An 8652-nucleotide genomic window follows, 5' to 3' on the forward strand; every position below is an offset into this window, starting at 1 on the left:
TCAGCTCTCCCAGGGCCTCTGGAGGGGGAGGTGGGAAATGTGCGTCTTTTTAATGTAAATTGTCAGATGGGGCCCTGGATACTAGAACTCTAGTGATATTGGAGGCCTTAGACACTATCTAATCCAACCGCATCATCTTATACATGGGTACATCAAGGCCAAGAGAACTGGGAAGAGATTTGTCGATGGTCATGTAGGAGGCCAGGGACTTAGTCAAACCTGGAATTTAGGTCTCCCAACATCCAAGACACTAAAGGCATCTTTGGATCAAGTGAGGACATTGGCCAACAGTATTAGCAAGTGTCTGGTCACCTGCCCTGGTCGGGGTCCAGCGACAGTGTATCACAGCCAATAGGTGGGATGGGGCAAAGTAGAAAATAGGTTGGGTTGAGCCAGAGAAATGGGTTCTAATCACTCAGGAAAGCCAGATGGGCTGAAGTGTGAGTAGGGGAGCTGGGACCTAGCAGAGGGACGTGGGCAATTTTGGAGCGGATGTCTAGGAGGCTGGGGCAGAGTGGAGGGTGGCTTGAGCTAGAGGGACACACAGCACCTCCCAGGGCCCCGGCTGATGGGGAGGGGAGACCTTTGAAGTCCCTTCTGAGGGCCAGCCCAGCCTGCCCACCTCCAGGGAGACCGCAGAAGTCTCGACGAGTGTGAGGGCCTGGACGGGGCCAAATGGCCTAAGAGGATCCAGCCAAACTCCAGGGCCTCATCCCACTGAGCAGAGCCCTTCACTCCTGCCACCTGCCCCATGTCAGCCTCAGGGTGGTGGGGTCAGGAAGGGGCAGGGTCTGCGGCAGCAGGGAGGGTGGTACCTGCAGAGGAAACGTGAGAGAGGGTGGGCTGTGATGAGGGCCAGGGATCAGGGAGAGAGATGCAGAAAGAGGTCCGAAGCAGCCTGGAGTTGGAGAAAGGCAGAGGTGGGTACCTCCCCTCCCATCCCCACCAGCCCTGGGCACTGTCTCACCCGAGGATGTCTAGAAGGGGCTGCCCAGAGCTCAGAGACGCTGAGGCGGAGGGCCCTCCCCTCGCCCCCAGAGCCCAGGTAGGGCAGCAGCCGCCGGCACTGCCTGTTCTCTCTCACTGCCTGAGATGGGCCCAGGCCCTGAAGCACAGGCTTTGGCCAAGGCGAGTAAACCCTTGCTGTTGTGACCACCCACAGCGCTTATGCTTCCTTTCGTATAATAGCTCCTCAGGGCTGCTGTGAGCAATCAGTGAGATAATACAGGCAACACTCAGCACAGTGCTGGCTCCACACCAGGGCTCAATAAGTGGAAGCTCTAATTACTACGTGTTGTCACATCTCCGTGGTGATTTGGACTTTCGACACAGCGATCACAGGTTCACATTCCTTCTCTGCGTTCAGCTTCACACACCCTATGCAGTAGGCAAGATGTGCATTGTCCCCACTTAATAGATGAGGAAACTGAGACGAGCCCAGGCAGGTGGTTCCCTGGCCACCCAATGAGTTAGCAGCACAGAGAGGACAAGAATTCAGTTCTAAGTCTAGTGTGTTTTCACTGCTGTGTGTTTCTTCTATAAAATGCAAGACTTTCATCCTTATTTCAGAGTTGAGCAGACTCGAATCACCTTCCTTTGTCTCCTAACAGCCCTGCTGTAAAGAGTTAAAATATCAGAGAAATGTAGTGCTGGAAGGTAGGCTTCGAGAACATCCCACCCCCTGAATTTCATGAGGCATAGAGAGGCCACATACTCACTCAAGGTCATATAGCGTATCAGCAACAAAGCCAGGACCGGAATCTGGGTCTGGTGTTCTTTCATCTATACCTGCTGCCTCTGTAGGTCTTAGCGACTTTTCTCCCCATTTCAGAGATGAGAAAATCCAATCCAATTCCCTAGCTCTGCCTTAGAGGACATCGCTTCTTCAGTGACCTTAGAATGGCTGATGGCTTTAGAATCTGATTAGAATCTTATATTTATGAACCATTATCAGCAAAAGGGAAGGACCGTGGAGCGAAGAAAAGATGATCTGTTAGGGGTAATAAACTCTGCAGATAGTTTAAATTGCATTTCAGGGTCTTATTCCTCTTGCTAGAGAGATGCGTTTGTGAATTCAGAATAGGGTTGTTTAAAATGTATTTCACATTTTAAATAACCGTGGTTTTCTTAGATGAGGGGAAAAAAACTGGTCAAAACCGCAAACTCATAGGCTTTTCTGAAAGGTTACAAAATAAAATGTTCTTTGCTGGAGGATATAAAGGCAGTGGCTCTCTGTTTGACAAAGGAGAGGGCTCTGCTAGATAAATCTTGCATTATGAACAAAGGAGAACTCCCTCCCTCCCTTCCTGATCAGCTTAATTCATTGTTGCTTATCTGCAAATCCAATAACGCTGGTAAAACAAACCCCTCCTTCAGGCTGAGGACAGGGGCCTGGGCACTTCTCCTCAGAAACCTTTTCCTATTTATAACCTCAGCGCCTGCTCCTTGGAAGGCTGGGCTTAGATGCCCTGTGGGGAAGCAGGCAGGGATGCTGTGCTTCAGCTCGGGGTCTCCCAGCCACAACCCCACCCCAGTCTGGGTCCTCTGAGCAGAGGAAGCTCAGCAGATCCTCAAAGTGGAGCTGGTAAACTGGGCAAAGAGCCCAGTTTATTAAGTAGACTTCTCGCACTTCCCAACCCCCCTCCAAGATATTGATAAATTTCCCGCCTCAAAATTGCCGACGTTTTTAATGCCTCCGTGCATTGGAGTGTGGCCACCTGGGTGCCACCTCGGTAATATATCATACTACGTGAGGTGACTAAGGATATTTCAATTGCACAGCTTTTAAAATAGTATTTATTTATTTACCAAACCCCTTGTGCACTGAGTGTTTATCTACTGTCTGTCTCCCCACGGCCACGGTGGTGGGGCGTTGTCTGTGCTGTGGAGGGGTCCCCAGGAGGTCTAAGGAGCCGAAACCTGGAGTTAAGAGGAAGCCAGCACCTGGAAGGAGGGACCACCTGAAAAGGAGGATGTGGTCCTAAGGTGGCCTCACTGATGGACTAGACTGCGTCTTTCTCACCCTGGGCAACTTTTCCTGCGACCATTGGTGCATGTGCCAGCGTATGGACCTTCTTTATAGGACGTTAGACTTTCCTACAGTCTTGTATCTCATAAACCTGTTCGTCTGTCATTAAATTCCTCGTAAAGGATGCTCAGTGGTCCATCCTGTGAACGTAGAATTATTTACTTAACCAAGTCCCAAATGATAGCCGTTTTGTAAACCCCAGCTCCTGCCAATCTCCCCCATTAGAAATAAAGCTGGGATGACTATCTCTGTACATAAACTTTTGACTCCAGTGCATGTTTCCCTTGGCTAGATTTCTAGGACAGGAATTAATGAGTCGAAGGTCTAAGGCCATCATCGTTGGGTTTTCTCTAGAGGATAGCCGTTACACTGTAGGCTCGAGAACTCTCGGCTGCCTGAGTTTGATTTGAACTCTTTCACTTATTTTCTGTGGGACTTTGAGCAGGTTATGTAACCTCCTGTTTCTTCATCTGCAAAATGGGGATAGTAACAGTACCTACCTCATAGTGTTGTTGTGAGGATTAGATGAGAGAAGCCATGTGTAGCTGTTGGGTTGACTCCTGAGATGGAATCATAAAGTCAACCTTATTTTTGTGTCCTGTGGTCTCTTTAATTTTATTCTTAGAGGTTGTTTTTTCCCCCTAAACCTAGATGAAAGTGAGGGTAAGTCCCATGACTTTTCTGGCTGTTTCCAAGTAACCAAAGGTGGTCCTGTCAGTAATTAATATGTCCTATCTATTGTGTTAAAAAAAACAAACAAACTTTAAACTTCAGAGTTACACCAGCTTCTCTTGCCCATCCCAGTCTACTGCAGACCAGCTGCTTGTGGGAGAGGGTCCATCCTGCAATTCTGACCCTCTCCAGGGTCCAAGGTGAAGGCACAAAGCAGGAGAGGAGAGGAGAGAAGGGCAGGAAAGTTCTTCTCTGACTAATATTCTTTTTTTTTTTTAATTAATTTATTTATTTGGCTGTGTTGGGTCTTTGTTGCTGCACGTGGGCTTTCTCTAGTTGCAGCGAGCAGGAACTACTCTTCGTTGCGGTGTGCGGGCTTCTCTAGTTGTGGCTCAGTAGTTGTGGCTTGTGGGCTCCAGAGCGCAGGCTCAGCAGTTGTGGCACATGGGCTCAGTTGCTCCGCGGCATGTGGGATCCTCCCGGACCAGGGATTGAACCCGTGTCCCCTGCATTGGCAGGCGGATTCCCAACCACTGCGCCACCAGGGAAGTCCCCCCTGACTGATATTCTGATGAGCTGGCGTCACACTCTCTGGGCCGTCTCTATCTCTGGGGTGTTTTGTGGGTTCTTAGGGACCATTCCATCACTGGGATGTCTCCCCAGGTGAAGCTTCCTTGATGCGGGTGATGCTTCTCACCATGGCTCATCCTATGGACCCATTCTCAGGCCCTGGGAAAGCTGAACTCATGCCCTCCCGCACTGTGACCTCCTCCCGACAAGGGGGCCCTCTGGGCTGGGGTCTAAGACAGTCACACCTGTTGTTCATGCTGGGGCCCACACTGGTCCACAGAAAATACTCCTGTATCCATCACCCCACAAACCTGAGAGCACAGGCTGACCCTGAAGCAGCAGCACCTTCTCAGCCATCAGGACAGGCGTGACTCAGATGCCCCAGCACTGTGGTCCCAAGACTACTGTGGCCACATACTGAGCTCTCCTCAAGCCCTCTCTCCGGATTGGAGGTGAAAGCCATAACCCCTCCCCCCCTCCCACTCAGGGCTCGCTGGACCCTGGGGGCTTTCTCTAAAACTCCTTTTCAACCTCCAACAACCCTTTTCTCAGCCTCCTATATTTTGTACGTACCAGAAATGTGCCAGCTAATGGTACAGCCTCTTCTCCATGTCACATTTGGTGCTATCCCACCTCACTCTCGAATGTGATACCTATTGCCTCGGAGCCTCACTGAAGAGTTCCATCTCATCCCCCTATTGCCCATATTGCTTTTATGAAACATGTAGAGGGTGCCCAGCATAGAGTATGTGCTCCGCAGATGATGGTCACGTCTGATTCAATCTCATAGGCTCTCCGTTTACATCGACTTCATCACCATTATATTTGGTTTCCTTCCTATTACTTTGTTTTATGCTCTCTGAGTCTTATGTTTCCTTTAGACTATGATCATTTTTTTTCTTTTTTCCTTTCTTTTTTTAAAATCTGGCTGCGTGCTGTGGCGTGTGAGATCCTAGTTCCCCAACCGGGGATCGAACCTGCATCCCCTGCATTGGCAGCACGGAGTCTCAACCGCTGGACTGCCAGGGAAGTCCCTAGACTAGGGTCACTTTTGTTGTTGTTGTGGAGATTTTTATTTGCTATTCTCTTAGGCAGTGAGACAAAATAGACATATTGTTTTTAATTCTGCTAGTGGTTACTCTACATTTTTCCACAGACATCAGTAAGCCTATTTATCTCACTTTTTTTTTTTTTTTTCGGTACGCGGGCCTCTCACTGTTGTGGCCTCTCTCGTTGTGGAGCACAGGCTCCGGACGTGCAGGCTCAGGGGCTGTGGCTCACGGGCCCAGCCGCTCCGCGGCACGTGGGATCTTCCCGGACCGGGGCATGAACCCGTGTCCCCTGCATTGGCAGGCGGACTCTCAACCACTGTGCCACCAGGGAAGCCCCTATTTATCTCACTTTAATCATGTGTGATGGGGCAGTGGTCTTTGTATATTCTGCAGTTTGAAGGGGAATTTCGGAGGGCACTCTCTGGCTGTGCACGTATGAGCCACCATCTTGCCATGACATCTGCCCAACAGCTTTGCAAGGCACTGGGCCCTGGTGTAGGGAGTTTCATCTCTGCCCTGGACTTTCCCATTCACCATCTAACAGTTTTCAGTACCTCTGGTCTTGTCTCCCTTTATCCTCCATTTTGCTCCCAATTCTCTCTTTCTAAAAGGTACATCTGGACAGGTTACCCTTGGCTTAAAACCCTTTAGTGGTTCCCCACTGGCTGCAGGATAAAATCCAAGCCCCCCAGCTGGGTGCTCAGGGGACCATGTGACCTGACCCTTGTGCCATACTGAACCACTCACCTACATGCCACCACATTAGGTGATTTGTACTAGGTTTTCAAGTGCATTGGTCACAGACTCTCACATCCCCTGCCTTTGTTCATGTCATCCTCTTTGTCCAGAATGCCCTTTGGTAAAAGAGCCCAGGACCACGCCTGGCCAGCCGTAGAATCTCAGGAACTGTTAAACTTCCCCCCCGACTTCCTTTCTCATCTGTCTATCAAAACTCTCCTCGGGACTTCCCTGGCGGTCCAGTGGTTAAGACTCTGCGCTTCCACTGCAGGGGGGGTGTGGGTTCGATCCCTGGTCAGGGAACTAAGATCCCGCATGCCTTGCAGTGAGGCCAAAAACAAACAAACAAACAAACCCTCCTCATCCTTCAAGGTCCAATTCAACTGTCATCCTTTCTTATTCTCAGGAAACGCTTGTCCTAACCTGACTCCCCTTCCTTCAGTACAATTGGCTGCTCCCAACACTTTGTACACCTAGATTGTGACTCCAGAACCTTGGTGCTTTCTGTCTCTCCTGCCAAACTGAAAGCTCCCTGAGAGCAGGGATGAGCCTGATGCCTGCCAAAGTGCTGCATGGACCCTTGAGCCCAGTCGGGTTGAGCTGCCGTTTGGTTGATTACATTGCTTTCCTCAGAATGCAAGGGTACGATGCCAAGCTAGGAGGCAGGACACCTTGGGACTTGGTACCCAATCAGAATAGATATTCTTTTATTATTTATATCCTTTTGCTTCCAAAATTGATGAGAGGTGGCCCACACTCAATAAAACAGTTAAATTAGAAATAGAACATTTAAGACTCCACATGGAAGTAGCACGGTGCCAAAATGCTAACCTTCTTCCTTGGATGAACTAGCCTTGCTGAGGGGAGCTTGCACTGGGGTCCTCTCCAGCTGGGATGGCAGATGTGAGGGTCTCCTTCGGGTTGTTTCTGTTCCCATGCATTCTTTCACTCCACTCACAAACCATGACTATGTTTGAAAATGCCTAAGATGCAACGAGGAGAATTTAAATTCACAGCAAATACCTCATCCTTGAGGAATTGGACAGGTGGTGAGGAGGCCGTGTGGGTTTGCTATGTTTCAGTGGAGGTAACCTTGTTCCTGGGCTAAATTTAGGAAGCTTAGGTACTTCTTCAAGGGTCAGTGTACAGCAGAGCCTGTATTTGAACCACAGCTTAGTACAATATTCTTCACATTGCTTTCTGGAGTGGCTTTTTGGTAGAAGCCAAGGGCCTAGGCTTAAGATGTCAACCAGGGAAGTCAGCTAAGCAGCAAAACCCACCACCAGTTCTGAGTTGAGTGTGAACACTCACACATCCCTGTAGAACTCACAGAAGCATATGCTTAGATTCTCCCATGCACATACGTCAACATACCAACTAACAAATGTTCTTGTGCAGACCCATTCTGACCGCAGGGACACCTTACACACACACACACACACACACACACACACACATACATGGCACACAGCCCCACTGGCTCCCCCATATCCCACGTGCACACACAGCCTTGGCAGGAAGAGACATGGAGAGCCGTCTTATTTCTGCACCTCACTCTGACTCCAGATTTTGCTCCCTTAGGACAGAACTTAAAGTGTCTATTTAATAGATTCAATTACTCCAGGCTCCCGAGACCTTCCAACTTGATTCTGATTGCTTTAAGGTGTCAGATAATTTGGGAATAAAGGGGAGAAGCAGCCTTAGGTTCTTGAAGAGGAAGTCGTCTAAGTTCATCTCTGAAGTGGTAGCTGCTGATGGTCTGGAGGGTGGGGCTGACCTCTTGCTTCCATGCAGGGTTCTGTCCATAGGTCCTGACAGACAGAGGCCCTCAGGTAGTGATTTGCTATGCTACCTTGGTCTCCAAGGCAGGGACCAGTCCCTTTCTGCTGCCCTTCCTGGGAGCCCGACAGGGGTGAAAACGGAGGCCCAGGCCAAGTATCCCAGCAGGCAAGGAAACAGCCCTACTTTTTGCCCCCTGCACCCTGCTCTGGGGTGAATTTTTTTGTCTGCCCTCTGTCCCCATTGACAGTGATAGCTGTTGGAGATTGATAAATAATCAGAGGTCACAGCCTTTGGCAAGCGTCAATGCTGTGCCAGTTGGAGATGGATATGACCTGTCTACTCCAGAAGCCTGAAGAGGGAGGCTGGGTGTGGGTGCGTGCATGCATGTGCACTGCAAGAACTGTGATAGGCAGGAGGAAGCTAAGGACAAGGGCTGTGTGTGAATCCTGGCTTCACCATTGACCAGCTGTGTGACTTTGGGCAAGATCTTTGCCTCCTCTGTGCCTTAGTTTCTTCTGCTATAAAATGGGTATGATAATAGCACCTACCTCCTAGGGTGGTTCTGAGGATTACGAGTTACAGTATATAGCTAGCACCTGATGCTCAGCAAATGCTCCAAATGTCCTGGTTATTGTTTTTATAGCAAATGTGTCAGGCTGCAAGGCTGGCAAAGTCCTGGGGTGGGGAGTCCCGGCTGTGGACCCAGGGCAGTAGGATGGGGCCCTCCCTCAGCCCATTTGGCTGTCCTTACACTCTCTCCCCACCAGTCAGGCAGACAAAGGATCCCACATGGACACTCTTCTGCCATGG

Source organism: Grampus griseus (genome assembly GCF_964374135.1).
Source record: "Grampus griseus genome assembly, chromosome: 8".
Taxonomy (NCBI): Eukaryota; Metazoa; Chordata; class Mammalia; order Artiodactyla; family Delphinidae; genus Grampus; species Grampus griseus.